This window comes from Sminthopsis crassicaudata, chromosome 2 (genome assembly GCF_048593235.1).
Source record: "Sminthopsis crassicaudata isolate SCR6 chromosome 2, ASM4859323v1, whole genome shotgun sequence".
Classification (NCBI taxonomy): domain Eukaryota; kingdom Metazoa; phylum Chordata; class Mammalia; order Dasyuromorphia; family Dasyuridae; genus Sminthopsis; species Sminthopsis crassicaudata.
The window spans coordinates 51,418,097-51,435,509 of record NC_133618.1 but is presented as its reverse complement, the minus strand read 5'-3'; the positions used below and the strand labels follow the sequence as shown (position 1 = coordinate 51,435,509).

General features: G+C 33.9%; 1 protein-coding gene across 13 annotated transcripts in view; it reads left to right on the top strand.

Annotated features, from left to right (window-relative positions):
• The window catches only part of BANP (BTG3 associated nuclear protein), a 234,790-nt gene that overhangs the window by 154,071 nt on the left and 63,306 nt on the right, over positions 1-17,413 (top strand). The gene's annotated exons all lie outside the window — the stretch shown is intronic.

The following is a 17,413-nucleotide window of genomic DNA, read 5'->3' as shown; positions in this document are numbered from 1 at the left end:
GATTGTTTTCCTTTTTCAGAATATAACCTTAGTAGGAAAGCACAAAAATAGAGTGAATGGAGGATAATCTCAGAGAGGAGGTAAAGAAGGTGGGTGGGTGAAATTTAGAATGGCCTTTTGCGAAGTCTGGGAGGAAACCAGGGAAGAAGCCTGAGGTAGAGAGGAGGAGAGTCTACCAGGCTTATTTTGTCTGCACCTAGAAAGGAAGGCTGAGAGAAAAGAAAACAACAACAGCAACAATTAGACATTGTCTGACTCCAAATGGAAAGCTTTAACACTTCAAAAAATACCTTCAATGCTTTAAAAAATACAATTTCTTTGAATATTTATTATTCTATTATCTTGAAGAATTACTTTAGTTTACAGTGGAGATAATATTGAGTAGGGAACTTAGCAAACTAACATTCTAAAAAATAATTTAAGAAGCTCAGTTATTAAGTCTTTATAAAAGGAAGAATCACTTAAAATGCCAGAAATGTGATTGTTTGAAAGTATTCTTTTTGAATTATTTGAATCTCAGCAAAAATAAGCCCATGTTGTTGAAGTTAAAAGGATTATCTAGGCAAGTAGTGGTATTAATGGAAACGTTGCTTTGGGATTATAGGCAATTGGCATTTTCGGTATAAAATTAATGAGACAATTAATTGTGCTGGAAAATAGTTGAACTTTCATCTTCTGATGTGAAATATCTAGACACAATAAATGCCACATGTACATTTAAATCTTTCATCTGCCAGTCAATAAACATTTATTAAGTGCCTATTGTGCTATTATGTGTCTGGCTCCAGGCAGAGCCACTCTGCAGAGCTCATAGGAGGAGACTATATGCAGCTCGATTCTTCCCATTCCCTTCTCCCTCCATCTATAGGCTCCTCTATTTTCCTTGAGACTTTGCAAGGGGCCTTTCTGAATTCCACCAGCTCACCTCCTTTGCTCACCACCCTCTGAGGTTATCCTCCAACCTTTTTGATCACAGTTGTTTGCATATAGTCTTTCCATTATATTGGGATCCTTGGGGCAAGGACCCTATGTGCCTTTCTTGGCATTCCCAGCACTTAGCACTGTTTGACATGCCAGTTAACACTTAATAAATACTTATTGACTAAACCCATTCATATCTTCTTTGTGTTTCTTTTTCATTCTTTTCTGAAGTTATTTCACATACTATGTAAGTAGCAGCTCATATTACCCTTACCACATAATTTAGCATTTTTATGCCCTTTAGTATTTATTTGCTCAGTCTGCCTGTAGATCATCTGTCTGATAAATTGAAGTTTTTCATGACAGGAGTCGATAGTAGAATTTTGTCTCTTAAATCCCAGAACTAATCATAGGCTTCTCAGCATTCTATAAGACTACATGGCTTCATTAAAGTCATGTGATTCTATGAGCAATTCTACCTCTGCTCTCGCCCTGGCAATGCACAATGCTCTTTGTCCATTTGGCACATTTTGGTGCTCTGAGTTTATGGCTAATATTGGGTTGATAGTGAAATACTCTAAATGATGTTTTCAACCTTTGAGAGTAAAGAGCCCTTTTAATTGTAACACCAAAAAGTCCCATGGACTCAACAGTAATAGCTGAACTGTTAATATTCGCTGATTGAGAAATACGTAATGGCAACCTCCACTAAAAAAAACCCCCCAAAAACCAAAAAACCAAAAAACCAAAATCCATCAGACAAAACCCTACAGTAATGATGGAGAAAAATTTGTATTTCATATGGTTCAGGCATATTTTATTTCCATAGAAGAGATGTTTGTTTCTTTAATTGTTTGCATGAGTATTTGTGCAATCCTTGCAGTTACATGGAGACTTGCAGATTGAGAAATTAGGCTCCAAAGATGCGTGGCTACATAGAATTGGATTTCTGAAGAGTGAAAGAGTATTTTATAGAGCCAGTAATTAAGTATGAATTTATTGCTTAGTGAAATGAGAGAATGCTAGACTTAAACACAAAAACTGACATTAAAAATTCAGCTCATATATTTCTTATTTTTGTGATTCTGGGTAAAATTTTTTGTCCTTGTTTCACAATTTTAGCATCAAAGAAATGGAGATAATACCTAACTCAATAGAGTTTTAGGCATAAAGTACTTTCCCCTATCTGCTATACCTTGGCTAAAGTAATTTATAATGTGGACAATCATTCCAAGTTGATAAGTGGGTTTATATTAGTCAACTTACAAGATCTGTTCCAAGTCTAAAATGCTATATTTTTAACATGTAATATTTTTTCTTCTCTGTACATCTTATAGTATGTTCGCGTTGAACAAACAGTATGCTCTATTAAGATTACAATATTATAATTTAGTTTATAGTTTAAATATATTAAAATTCCTTTGCATCATAAGATCAAATACTAAATTATGTTATCAGTTACATAATTTTAAGTGAAAATATTTATTTTTACAAATCAAATTTAAAATTAAAAATGTTGAGATATACTTATGGTTATATGTTTATATGGGTAAGTAGTATTTTCGACTTGACAAGCATTTCAAAATATTTTAAAAGAAATATTCTAGTTTAGCCAAGTTCAAATCTGATTTTGTTGAACATTTTCCCTTTTAATTTTCAAATTTAATTTGCAGGAAAATTCAATTAAGCTATATTTTTAATTTGTTTATACTTTGTTCATCAGCATTCAGTTTTGAATGAAGCTTCTGGCTCACAGAACTTTTTGATACATTTTAATAAGCTTTCCCCTCCTTTGAACCAAGAAATCGAATTTTGTCAAGCATAAATAGAACTCAGACCTCAAAATATTTGTGTGTCGCTTGAATGTCAAAGACACGAAGTTCAAATCAGGCAAATTAAGTGCTCTTCACACTGTTTCTTTATACCTAGAAAATGTTTTTGGAGTTATTTATCCACCTAAAAAAATCTTGGCAAGTCATATTTAAGAAATAGTTTCAAATTAATAATACAGGATTAGAATTTGGCCCTCTTTTCATGCTTCATTTAAGAATGACGCAGGTAAAGATTTGTTTTGGGAATAAATCGTAAATTCCATGGGATAGTTGGCTGCTCTTCCATAGTATGGCATCTGTATTTTAACTCAAATATACTTCTAACCTAACCCACAAATTTTAGACATTATGTCATATAAGTACTTATGCCTACTATTGAGAATCCTTTTCATTTCTAATAGCATCCCAATTTTGTTAATTAGCTATAATGACTTAAGATAAAATATTCTTGCTTTTCATTTTTTGAAACCAGCTGTTTTATGGGGGGAACCAGGCGATGCCTTCAGTCTTGAGTGGGAATGCTTGCTTCCTAAAGCATGGAAGTCATATTTATTTTTCCACACTTGTTTCATTAACTCTCTCCAGCCTCATTTACAAATATCTTAGGAAATGGAAAGGCTTACTCATCTGGACATGTTCTTTGGATCCTGAGGTAGCTGAAAGGGTAGTGAGCAAGAATCTTCAAGTCACTTTCTGGAAAAGAATAATAGTGAAGTAAGTTTAACATAAGCAACTCAGGATTTCTAATCTGAGCCCTGTATCTTGGGCTTTCTATTTGGAGTCATCCACATTTTTCTATTAGTAAATAGAAAAGTACATTTCACCAAGTTTCTATTAGGTTCTAATCAAGAAAATGGTTACAAGTTTTTCTGGCTTTGAAGCAATGACTTTAGGATTTATCTTTCTATTAACTGTCAGGTTTTTGTTTTGTTTTGTTGATTTTTCTTCTAAGTTAGCAAGCAGTTCTTTGGGAAAAACTGAGAGTGTTATGACTTGTGTCCATGAGGCTATAATTTCCTAATTGATGTTATGCCACAATTAGGAGACATACGGCACAATAAGGACTGTGTTATAAAAAATGTCAGGAGTGAAAGGGCAGGGGAAAAGTTGCTGTTCATGCTCTGGCTTCCACAGGTCAGCTGTGTATATTGGACTTTTTAATTAGATGATAAAAGTGGCATTGTTCCATAAGCTTGATGCAAGACTAAGAAGGAAATATTTGTATTGGAATTTTTAATGGAATTATTCCCATTGCCTTTAACTTGCCAGGAGAGTTAGTGTTTTAGGAGTGAGAGATGTTTAAAAAAAGTAGAGATGGACTCTAAACATCCTACCCCAGAGAGGAGTGTCAGTAGAAAATTCAAAAGTGTTTTGTATCCCATCAAAAGTACAGAAATGTAAATAATGGAAAAGAAACATTCTTCCTACCTCAATGACAATAAAAATTACACCTACAATTAAATCCCCACCTACTCAGACATAAGCATAGAAAATATGGACACAAGGACATTCTCTACTTATGCATTAGGATTGACCCATGTAGGTTTAGAATTGTATGACTGAGAATCAGGCCAACTGTAGTTAATTGGGCATACTTTGTTTGAACCAACTAAGGGAAACATGCAAATGAGATAGATTTCCTTTAGATGATTTTATCACAGTTCTGGATTTGACATCATAAATCATCATGTTAGAAAGGGTGATTAACTTTAACAGGGAAGGGGCATCAAAAAAGAAGGAAAGGTTTTTCTTAGGATATTTTTGTAGTCTCAAACTTTTATAAAGAAAATTACACAATGGTATATAAAGTATACTTCATGATTTGCTTATTAAAATTTAAATATATGTTGCTCTTTTGAGGAGTTGTTTTAAAACTTTAATAGTGTCTCACAACCTCGCATAAGCCATATGGTGTTTTTTATGAACTCAGTCATAGTATATGATCAGTTCCATCCCTGATGTACCACAGTTTAAAGAATAGGTTACATAAGTTATATGATTGGTGAGAATTTGTGACATTAAGCTTTCAGCCAGATGGCTTCATATCAAAACCAGATTATCTTCTATAACTGAGTTGAGTGTATTATAAGATAAATGTGTTCTTTTTTGTATGGTTTTTCCCTTCCTGGAGAGTGCCCACCTGTTGCCTCAAAGATAAAATGCAATCTGCTTTATGTCACGTGAAGTTTGCTGGGTCTGACCCTACTGTGTCCCTCATACACATGCTGCATTCCAGTCAGGATGATTCACTTCCATCTCAGGTGCTTATCAATTCTTGCTCAGTGAATGAATAAATGAGTATTACTTATTTGTTAGTTAGTGGGGGCACAGTAGTATATAAGACAATTGTGAAAATAAATTAGTTTTTAAAAGTTTCACTTATTTTGAGGGTTGTTTTTTTGCTATTGGTATGGGAGAAGAGTTAAGGTTGTCCTAAAGTTTCTTTTTAGCTCTATCAATGCCCACTAAATCCAGCTACTCCTAGAGTATTCTTTTAAATTACTCTCTTTCTCATGCCTTAACTTTCTTTTTTTTTTTTTCCCTGAGGCTGGGGTTAAGTGACTTTCCCAGGGTCACACAACTAGGAAGTGTTAAGTGTCTGAAACCAGATTTGAACTCTGGTCCTCCTGACTTCAGGGCTGGTGCTCTATCCACTGCGCCACCTAGCTGCCTCTCATACCTTAACTTTCACCTAAATAAGACTGGCACTTATTCCTGAAACATATCCCTCATATTCCCATCCCCATGCCTTTATTTTTATTCTTTTGTATGTCTGAAATTAGATCTTCTTCTTCTTCTTCTTCTTCTTCTTCTTCTTCTTCTTCTTCTTCTTCTTCTTCTTCTTCTTCTTCTTCTTCTTCTTCTTCTTCTTCTTCTTCTTCTTCTTCTTCTTCTTCTTCTTCTTCTTCTTCTTCTTCTTCTTCTTCTTCTTCTTCTTCTTCTTCTTCTTCTTCTCTCTCTCTCTCTCTCTCTCTCTCTCTCTCTCTCTCTCTCTCTCTCTCTCTCTCTCTCTCTCTCTCTCTCTCCTTTCAGGATCAAAATCAAATGTGATTTCTTCCTTGATTGATACTAATTAAAGGGACTCTTTCTTTCCTGTGAAGTTTTAAACTACTTTATAAATCTTTTATACACTTATTCTACTTTGTAATGTGTGTGTTATATAAACATCACCCTAATTATATTGGAGATGCTTTGTGTTTTATTTATTTTTGTATCATTCTGCAAGTAATTGATAATTAGTATTTGAAGTAATAGATGAAAATTCTTGGATTATATGGCAAATTTCATTTATAAAATTCAAAATAAATTTGCTTCTCTTTTATAAAGTGAATTTATTGTGAACTGACTTTGACATTTGCTAATTAGTTCACTAATTAATAGTGAACCTGGCTAGTAGTAAGAACAAGAGTTGAGAGGAGTTTAAAATCTGAATGTAACAGAGGATAGTCAAGTGGAATTTGTTGGGGTCATTTTGTGCAGAAAAACTAGTGCTGGCTTTTGAGAGGAATATCAAGAAAGAAACAGAAAAAAGGGAAAATACAAATTCCCCCCTTCATCCCCCCCAACAAATATGTCTATATGTATATAAAATTCAGAAATATCTTTTGATTATGTTTCTTGAATGTTGGGAGTGTATTTTATTTTGTTTGCTTTTTAATATTTGGATCCTTAGAACCTAGCATCATGCTATGTATATAGTAGGCAAGTAACAAAATGTTTGCGAAATTGATTTTAATTGAATTTGACTCTTGCAAAAAACTGTAGCTGTCTGGTTAAGAGATTGTCACCTCAATTACTATTATACATAGATCCTGATTTTTTTTTTCACTTTTTTTTTTTTGTTTGTTTGTTTGTTTTTGGAGGATGGCAACTTTAAAGTTTTTTTTGGGGGGAGTTTGTTTGTTTTGTTTTTGTTTTTTAATGATGGTATATAAAACCCATTTTGATTCTTGGCTCCTGGCTTCTGGGTTTCATGGTTGGGTTTTTGTGGTTGAAAACACATTGAAGGCTCAGTGGTTGTTGTGTTATTACTGAGAATGTACCCTTGATATTTACATGCTTGAAACAATGAGACCAAAGGAGAAACAAGGAAGATGAGTTTTAGTCTGAAAATGTGCTGAATGCCCCCTTTGAGAATCTAGACTATTTAGCACATAATTTGTTGGTTGGCCTAGCAGTGTAGTTATAAAGACCAATTCAATTAATGTTAAGCTACAGTAGATGTAAGGGAATCTTCACAATATTTGTCTTCACAATTTTGCGTCCTCCATTTCTCATCTCCAGTACCCACAATAACCCCTTCTCAAAGAAAAAGCACTAAAAGATATGACAGCTGCAAACTTAACCACCATCTCTATATCCAGGAATTTGTTCCTTATGTTTCATTATCTAATGTTATCCTTGTTTCTTAACATTTCCTGACTTCAATCATAGTTGAATTTGTCAGGTCAATGTTTTCTCTGAGATTACATCCAACTCTGTTGCCTAGATCATTCCCTCTTGACTTTTAGACTCAAATATGTCAGCTTGTGTAATTTCTTGGAGGTTTAGCTTTAAAGAATATTAATATATTGGTAAATTACAGTAGCAATTTTAGCTGCCTTCTCTCAGGATATATGCCTTGAATTATTGAGAGAAATTAGCCTCTAGTTGCCTTAGTTCTTGATTTGTAGAATGAATGCACACAGAAGAAGGAAATGGCAAACCACTCCAGGATCTTTACCAAGAAGGTTGGGTACTCCCAAACACAGCAAGTTATAATTTTGAAAAAGGTTCCATTGATTCCTGTGTTTTCTAGTATTTTTTGATAGGAATGGATGTCGTTTTTAACAAAAGCTTTTGTCTGCATCTATTGAGATGAGATAATCCTATGATTTTTGTTGTTTCTGTTATTTACATGCGTCAGTTATGATTATTGTTTTCCTAATATTGAACCAGCCCTGCATTTCTGGTATGAATCCCAATTGGTCATAGGATATGATCTTTGTAATGTATTCTCTAATTCTCTTGATAGTGTTTTCTTTTTTTTCTTTTTTTTTTTTTTTTATTCTGCATCAATATTCAGTAGGGAAATTTGCATATAGTTTTTTTTTTTCCTTCTGTTTTTGTTCTCCCTAGTTTAGGTATCAAAGATCATATTTTGTGACTTAGAAGGAATTTGGTAAGATTCCTTCTAGACCAATTTTTTTCATATAAATTATATAGCATTGGGATTATTGTTTTTTGAATGTTTGGTTCAATTTATTTGTAAATCCATCAGATCATGTATTTGTGTGTGTGTGTGTATACAGATAATATGTGAGTATGTCTATTTACATGTGTTTGTTATATATATATATATATATATATATATATATATATCTGTATAATTATTAATTTTGGGGGATTCCATTATAACTTGTTCAGTTTCTTTTTTCTAAGTTAGTGTTATTTAAGTCTTCCATTTCATCTTCTGTTAAATTTGGCAGTTTATAGTTTTTTAAATATTCACTCTAAGTGATACAATGGATAGAATGGAAGACCTGGAATCAGGAAAACTCAGCTTTCTGAATTCAAATCTGACCTTGAATATTTATTATGTGACCCTAGGAAGTCACTTAGCTCTGTTTGCCTCAGTTCCTCATCTGTATAACTTGGAAAGAAAATGGCAAAACCATTCCAGTATCTTAGCCAAGAAAATTTCAGATAGGGTTGTGAAGTTGGACATAACTGAAGTAACTGAACATGGCACATTTTAAAAACAAAAAACAAAACAAAACAAAAAAGGCTGCAGAGTGCATGGAAAGACCTTGAAATCCTAAGGTTAGAGAGGCAAGGTGCATAGCAAAGCTTAGACTTCCTTAGGTTCTTTGGTTGTAATCAGTCTGTAAAATATGCATGTTCTTAATTTGATTGCTTCTCTTGGGTGTTTCAAATAGAACATTAAATTATGTCCAGTTAATATCTTTGCAAAATCTCTAATACTACTGTGTAAAGATTTGTGAAAATCAAAAATTTTGGAATTATCTCTCTTAGCACAGCTAAGCAGTGTACCAATAAAAAAGCAACTAGTTGGAGTTTATGAGCACTTTGATGATGAAATATTTTCTCCCAGAGTATTTTTTTTAAACTTCCATAACTGCTTTGGGTTATTTCCTCTCACATACAATAAAATGCTGTCAGTTTGTCTACTAGCTTAATTTGCAAGCTATCACTTACAAACTCAGAGTGAAAAATTCAACTAGATTATATCTTTATTGAGGACCTAATGAAAGCAAACTCCCTGAAACTTACACTTGTCTATTTTGTTTAACAGTATAGTCTTCTTCTTCACAGGGCAGTGCACTTTCTTCTATAACATGCAAGCTTTGGTGGAACACAAATATTTTGTTTCAGAGACTTAAGAATTTTTTAAAATATTTTGCCAGAAGAGTAGTTAGAAGATCTCACAAGTGGTTTTATTTCCCAAAGAATATGGCTATGGTTTAATTTTTGAAAGCATTAGCTTCCCAAATAATTTTCCTCTCAGAGGAATAAATGCATTTTGAAATTTTCTTCAGTTCAAATAAAGATATTTTATTCATTTTTATTAATTGCAAAAACATGAGAATACAATAAAAGAGATTTTCTTTTTTAAAAAAGAGTCTTTAACAAAAGAATTTGAATATCATCCTATTATATTTTTTAAAGAAATTTGTGTTTATTGAGATCCTTAACTATTCATTCCTAGTTCATTTATTGATTTTTCTTTTGAGGTGTGGTGGTGACCAGTTCATTTAACAACATGATTTTTATTTTAATTGATATTAAGGCAAACATTTTATAATTGTTAACATTTTAAAGCTGTTAAACAAAACTACTGGAATCTTGTCACCAAATTGCATTCATTAAGATGATTGGTTGTCCATGAAATGTTTTGATGCCTCTTTTGAGAATTTTATATTCTTTGATTGATGTTTGGCATAGATAGAATATGTCAAAGGTCTCAGAATAGGATGGGAGCCCATGGAGACAACTCATACAGACATTCTCTTGGCAACTATTAATGTTTATTCAATGCCTTGAAGATAGAGCTATGGAAATTTCAAGTACTGCTGTTTTTGTTATTAAGAAACTTTAGAATTTGAATAGAAGAGCAGAGTACATATGGCTCCACTTTCCCTAGATATTGTTTTAATCCTCAGCTAAGCTTCAAATAATTTAACCTCATTGATTGCTGCTCTTAATATCTCCCCCAATTGGTCTCACATTAGTTAGGCTTTAAGAGATCATATTAAGTTCTCTCACTGCAAAAAAAGGCTTTTAAAAAAATTAGCCTTAGTTTTCACCTCATTGTTATATACACATTTATTTTCGCTTTCAAGAGTGTAGAAGCTGAGGAGAATGGAAGGTGAAAGCAGAAGGATTTCTCTGCCCACATTTCTTTCCAGACACTTCCAGGGGCATTTTTAGTCATTCAGACCCTTGCAGTTGGACAGCTTTAGAATGTATAATGGAAAGAACTCTGGTTTTGTAATATGAAGAGATCTAGCTTTGAGAATGCTGTGAATTGTAAACTTGTAGAAATCATTTAATGTCTATGAAACTCTGTTTCCTTGTCTGTAAAAAGGGGAAAAAAGGTACTGTATCTGTTCCATAGGCTGCTTGTAAGGAGAGCTCTGCCAACTTTCAAGTACAATACACAGGTGAGTTAGAATGTCTTAGCAGTAATCATAACACTTGAAATAAATAGGGAAAGCTTATTTGTTAATCCTGGTTCTTAAAAGAGAATGTTCTGTGTATATATTATACATGTATTCATTTTTTTTTCTCATAAGCTTCATTTGATCTTATCCCTGGGATTACTGCTAGATACTACCTCAGTAATGTCTAGAATTGTGATCTGCCATTTTACATTGACTTTTGGCTTGACCCCAGACTAGTAGATAGGATGTTTTGGAAGAGTGCCCTAGCTTGGGAGCAGGAACTATCATTTCGGCTGTCTCTATAGTAGTCTTAGATGTTAAAATATCATAGAACTGGTGGTGGTAAAGAGAGGGGCTCAGATTTGTGACATTCTAGTGTAGACATCTCCCCACAAGGGAACACCTAGCTCTCTTCTACAAAGATTGCTCTAAATCTTTATACAGCTTGGCACATGGGAAGTTGCCTATGTATACAGTTCAGTTTTTAAAATAATGCAACTATAACTTTTACTCTTTAATTTTTTTTTTGGATATTTTGATATTTTTTCTTGTATTTTAATTGCCTAGTTCTGTTCCCAGCTTTCCCAATTTTTGCTGTGCACCTTTAACTGCCAAAAAGACATGGGGGGGGCAGCTAGGGGGCGCAGTGGATAGAGCACCAGCCCTGAAATCAGGAGGACCTGAGTTCAAATGTGGTCTCAGACACTTAACACTTCCTAGCTGTGTGACCCTGGGCAAGTCACTTAACCCCAATTGCCTTGGGGCGGGGGGGGGGGGGGAAGAAGGCATCTTGGCTAACAGATGAAAGCCCCTATTTTATCCTTTCTTTGAAAGTTAAATAAAGTCAGATTCTGAGAATGCAACTTTGCCCTAAAGTGTGGAATTCATTGCTTATGGCTTATAAAACTTGCATTGTTTTTCTGCTGATAAGTATCTCAGTTAATTTTTACAATTTCCTTTCTAAGTAAATATGCAGACACATGCCTTTAGTCAAATATTTTATGAATTATGTTTGTATTACCTCTTTGAAGGTATAATCACACAAATCTGGTATTGTATAGAAAGAAGCCTGAATAATAAACAGGCTATATTCTCAATTCTTCCACTTGAAAAGGAATGAGAGGCAGTATTGTGTAATGGTTAGAGCACTGAATTTGAAGTAAAGAAAACTTGAATTTGGATTGTCTCAGATGTACATTAGTTGTATGATCCTGAGAACCAAAAGATGATAGGGGTGTGTGTGTGTGTGTGTGTGTGTGTGTGTGTGTGTGTGTGTGTGTACATTTATACATTTATTATATGTGCATCTATACATCTTTACACACACACTCATATTTCCAAACTTTAAGCCTGTTTAAATGCATGCTATTCTTATTAATGCAGTTGAGAAGAAATGAGAGATGAGTAATCAGAATTCTTTATCTAAAAATCACTCTTCACTCTTGAAGCCAGAAGCCAGAGACACTTTTAAAAAATTAGAACTGTTATCAATGTGCTAGAAACCAGTAAGTGGTTACTTTAATTTTAGAACTGTTCCTCTCAAAAGCTTTTTATTGCCATTGCCATTCTCCTGTCTAACTGGTTTCAGACAACTGGGACTAAATCCCACCATTTAGATCTAGACAATAAAATAAATTGGTGGATTCAACAATAAAGAGAAACAAGAGGAGAAGAGTAGTTGAGTAACAAATTGAGAAAGTGACTAAGAATCATGGCCAATCAACAGAATTCTTTCCTAAACCTCCTTCCATTTGATGACTTGGCATTTTGTACTCCTTCCTAAATAACCTGTTTCCAAAACAGTCCAACTCTACACAAATAACAGTGCTATTGGGAATCTACTTCTCAAGCTTGGTAAGCAAATGTCACTCTCCAGGCAGAGGGGACTTTTTGTCCCAGAGGTGACAGTAAGTTCATATATGAATATGTCTTCTGCCTCCTTCAGTTTCCAGAACTTCAGTTGCTTGGTACATGTGGCTTTGGAAGCCAATAATTTTTGTAACCTTTAGTTTATTCACAAGAGGAAGAGAATGGAAAACAATAGATTTTAAAATATCTTTGTATAAGCCAGATAGGTATTAACTTCAGTCATGTTGTGCATATGTTTTTTTTTACAAATGAGATAAAACCCTCTTTTTAACAATGATTAACAATTCTTTATATCATTTTGCCGATGGTTGCAAAATTAGCTGAGGACCTTTTCCCCCTACTATTTTCCTCCATTAGTTAGAGATTCAGAAATCAATCTACTAGTCAATGAAAGATGAGAAAATAGGGGGAAAACTCAGAGATGACTTCCTGTAAATGTATTTCTTCATTCAGTTCTACCTCCAGGAAAATTCTTGCACTAGCACATTGTATTAACAAAACTGAAATGTTAGCAGACGCAGATGATTATTAGGGATACTTAAAAAAGTTTTTGTCTTCAACCACCGTGTGATAGTGTGTTCTCTGATGATATGTTTACAGGGCATGGTTTTCTAAGCTTAATGCCCTATGCCACAGGAATCTTTTTCAACAAATTATTTGCCCAGCAGGTTTTATTCATTATGCTCAGTCTAACCACAAACCTGATCAGAACATAATGGTATTTTGCAAGAGGATAAACAAAGACAAGTTTGTGGCCTTGAGTATCAGATATATTCTCAGAGTTTATGTGGGAAGCATTGCATTCAGGTTTTCTTTTTTGCTGTGGCTTTCAATTTCTGTTGCTTACAGATTAATTTGAAAAGAAAAAATCAATATAGTGAGTAGGCATATCATCAATTTGTCTTAATATTAGAACTTAGAATAGGAATCATTTCTCTCAGAGTCACATAAATGGGAAACCATCGTCCTATCTCATGGACAATGATTGTGTTAACTTAGAAATTATAATAATGGTACTATGGCCATATAGAAAGAGGTTTTTCTTTGGCTGTTTATTTGCCCCATACTTTCTTGTGTATATTTTGTCTATAACAAGCATTTGTGAAGCACTTTCTATTTGCCCAGCATTGTGTTGAGCATTATTAGTCTCATTCTCAAGACTTAGAAAACTTTTATAAAATTTCCATTGAGTGGAAATTTGAAAGTATTTGAGAATCTTAGCAGTTTTCATCAGAATAAAAGGGAAGACATTATCATTTGTCTGTTGTGTGTGTATGTGTATTTTGTAAAGAATATAGGACTGTCTTTGACAGGTCCTTCTGTAATCTCTCAAATTGATGATTTCTAGAACTTATACTTAGAAACCTGGGATACATGACTGTATCCTTCAGCTCAACAACAATTTGAGACTCAGATTAATAATTGAGCAGAAGAGAGAAGTCTTCTTTCCTCAGTACATTTCTGTGGTAGAGCTTACTACCTTCAGGCACTACCCCAAAGATAATTGTGTTGTTTTCTGGTCCCGTGATGAGGAAAGTGCTTCTGCCTCTGAGCATCCCTGAAAAGATTCCATTCTTGGCTCTCTTCAGTCTTGGTCCTTTCATAGTACTTTGCAAATTCTCTCCTCCATTAGACTGTGAGCTTCTGAGACCAGCAACTTTCTTCTGCATTTCTAACACTTAGTATCTGACTTATAGTAGGTGCTTAGTAAGTACCAATTGTTTTGATTTTACTTTTTAGCCTTTCCTCCTAGATTGAAAACATTTGTATTTCAAAGGGAAGATACGGCTTAAATTTCAGGAGAATTTAAGCAAAGAAAAAAGGTTTGCCTATTAGGCCTTTTCAGAATTTGAACATTAAAGTGATGATAACTAAATTTAGAAGAGTTGAGAAAATGTACTTCTTTTTTCTCTTTTCAAAAGTTGGAGGCCAAAGGTGAAGAATATCATGTATTCTATCAGTTGATATTTTGAATGATTTTGCTGAACATTTGGATTGCTATGACCTATCCCTCCCCTAATTTTTTTTTTTAAATGAGGGATGACTAATTTATTATGTAAAAAAGGGAGAAGTGTGAAGGGAAGATTCTAAAATGAACTGAAAAGAACCTTACAGGCTATTTAGGTTCTTTTCAGATTATTTAGATCAGCACCTTCATTTTATAGGTGAGAAAAATGAGATCCAGAAAGGTTAAATGTCTTCTCCAGATTCACATTGAGAATAAGTAGCAGAGGCAGGTTTGAACCCTGGTATTCTGAGTTGAAATATAATATATAACATATGGCAGTCTAACATTTGTTGGATCAAGTTAGCTCATGAAAATTAATATGAATTCAACAACCTTTTAGCGTTGTTTTTGTTACATTCCTCTATTAATTTCCTATATTACACCCCTGGTTTAATTTATTTAAGTGTGTAAAGAGTATGTCCAATTCTACCCAGATTTTTCAGAATCTGTCTTGGGCTGTATTTCTGTGGTATTTCATCAATGCAGATATTATGATTTTTTTCATTCATTCCCTAATCGATCTTTACTTACCCATTTTGTTTCCAGTGTTTAGATGGACAAAAGTACTATTGCAAATATTATGATATCTGTAGAACCTTTCTATCATTAAATGTAAGTTAAAAATTTTGAAATAGGGAAGGAGAGCTTATGACAGATATCCTTTATTTTCTTTTTAAAAAATATTTTGTTGAGTCCTTGGTACAGCATAGCCATTTATACGTATTCATCTTGGTATACCCTTCCTCTTATGTATGTCCTTATCTCTTTGTGGAAAGGAAGAATGTATGTGGAAAGGAAAAGCCACGGTTGGTCATTGAAATTGTTCATAATTTGGCTTTCTTTTAGTATTCTTTTCATTTATGTGAATATAATTATTGTATGTTATAGATGGTAGCTAGGTGGCACAGAAAATAGAGCACTGGGCTTGAAATCAAGAAGACTCAACTTTCTGAGTTCAAATCCAGCTTTAGACATGTATTAGTTGTAAACCTGGGCAAATCACTTCACTCCATTTGCCTCAGTTCCTCATCTGTAAGATGAGCTGGAGAAGGAAGTGACAAACCCCTCCAGTGATTCTTTGCCAAGAAAACTTCAAAAATAGGGTCCCAAAGAGGTGGACATGACTGAAACAACTGAACAAGAATAAAAAGAAGGCAGTTTATATTCTTCTGATTCTGATGAATTCATTCTGCGTCAAATCATGTAATTTTCCCCATATTTCTCTAAATTCCTTATGGTCATAATAGCATTATAATGCTCCATTTTATTAATTTGGCCTCTATTTTCTTTAGAAAGTAAGAGTTTCTGAGAATGACTAGGGAGGGTTTGGTATGGAGCACTTGAGGATAGATATACTTAGAACCTCTGCTTAAGGAAGAAACTTGAGGAAGAAGGAAAGGGGTGTCAAGTAGTATTGAAGACTCAGACTACATAACCTAAATTTGTAGTGGACTTAGTTTGGTTGAATGACTTCTTTTAGTTGTGGTTGAGAATGGAGAAGATAGATGGTAAAGGTAACCAAAGAGTGGGATTTGACAAGATTTTAGCAAATCGTAAGCCAAGAAGGCAAAAGATTGTGTACAGTCTTAGCCCAACAGGTCAGCTACAGGGTCAGCAGCAACAGGAGGAAATGAAGCTGGAACAGAAGTGATATATTGGTCAAATAAGGCATGGAGGGACTAGAGGTCTTGATAAGGACAAAGAGCAAGTTTAGGAAGAGGGAGACATGGGAAAATAATTAAGGGGTTTTTCTTTGACAAAAGTAAATGGAAGTAAAAATTATTTTGTCAGTGATAGTGAAATAGTGATAGTGGTATGATGGAGTTTGGACTAAAGATCTAAATTATTGGAACTATGCAAGTTGATGACAGAAGTCAGGTTGTTTTAGGAGGGTATTAACATGTATATTTGAGTCTTTAAGGAGAAATGGTGGGAAAGGAAAACTGATGATTTATTTTGATCTCTTTTGTTTCTATGTCATCTTCATATTTCAGTATGTTCAATTTTCTCTTCCTCATTAACTAGCCATTCTTTATAAAAACAAAGAAATAAAGAAAAAGGGAAACAGCAATTCAGCAAAACTAATCATCAGTATGTGGTCTGACAGGATCAATGGTGTTCCACACTCATTCAGGCCTCCACACCTATTTAGGCCTTCTTCTACAAAGAAGGGAAGGAAGTACATTTTCTCACCCCTTGGGGGGCGAGGGGGGAGTAATTTTAATTATATAGCATTCAACTGCTTTTGTTGTTGGTCTTTCCACTGAAATTGCTGTATACTCTGGGTTGCTCTAAATTTTCTCATGCATATCTCTATGTTCATCAAATTCGTTTTCCCCCCACAAATCTATTTAATATTCCATTACATTTATGTACTGCAATTTGTTTAGCCATTCCTAGTTATTGGGCATTTTTGTTTTCAGTTCTTTGCTACCACAAAAAAATGCTATTATAAATATTTTGATGCATGTGGGAGCGCTTTTTGTGTCTTTGACCTTCTTGAGGCATGTGCATAGCATCAGGATCTTTGACTCAGAGAATATGGACATTTCAGTCACTTTCTGGGTGTAATTCCAAATTCCATATCAGGATAATTGGACCAGTACATGGCTTCACAAAGAGTATATCTGTGTGCTTCTTTCTCACCAATGCCTCTGCCACGGCTCTCCATCTTTTTTACCTTTTGTTTTTGCTATTATGCAGGGTGTGAAAGGAAACCCAGGTTTTTTGGTTTTCATTATTACTGATCTGGAGTATTCTTTCATAAGTTGTTATAATTTGCAACTTTTTAAAAGAACCTTTTGTTAGGCTATGACTGCTTGACCATTGGAAAATATCTCTTGGTTTTATGTTAGTTCCCTATATGTTTTGGATATCAAACCCTTATCTTCAGTATTTGATGCAAAGTGTTTTTTTTTCCCCTCAAGTGATAACTTTCTTTATTATAATTTCATTTATTTTTTTTCTGAAAAAACTTTTCAATTCAATGTAATTGAAACTATCTGTTTTATCTATTGCACTTGCTTCTCCTTCTTGTATAAGAATTCTCTCCCTACCTAAAGCTGTGAGAATCTCTTATAATTTTTTTAATGGTGTGATTATTAACAATTAGACCTTTT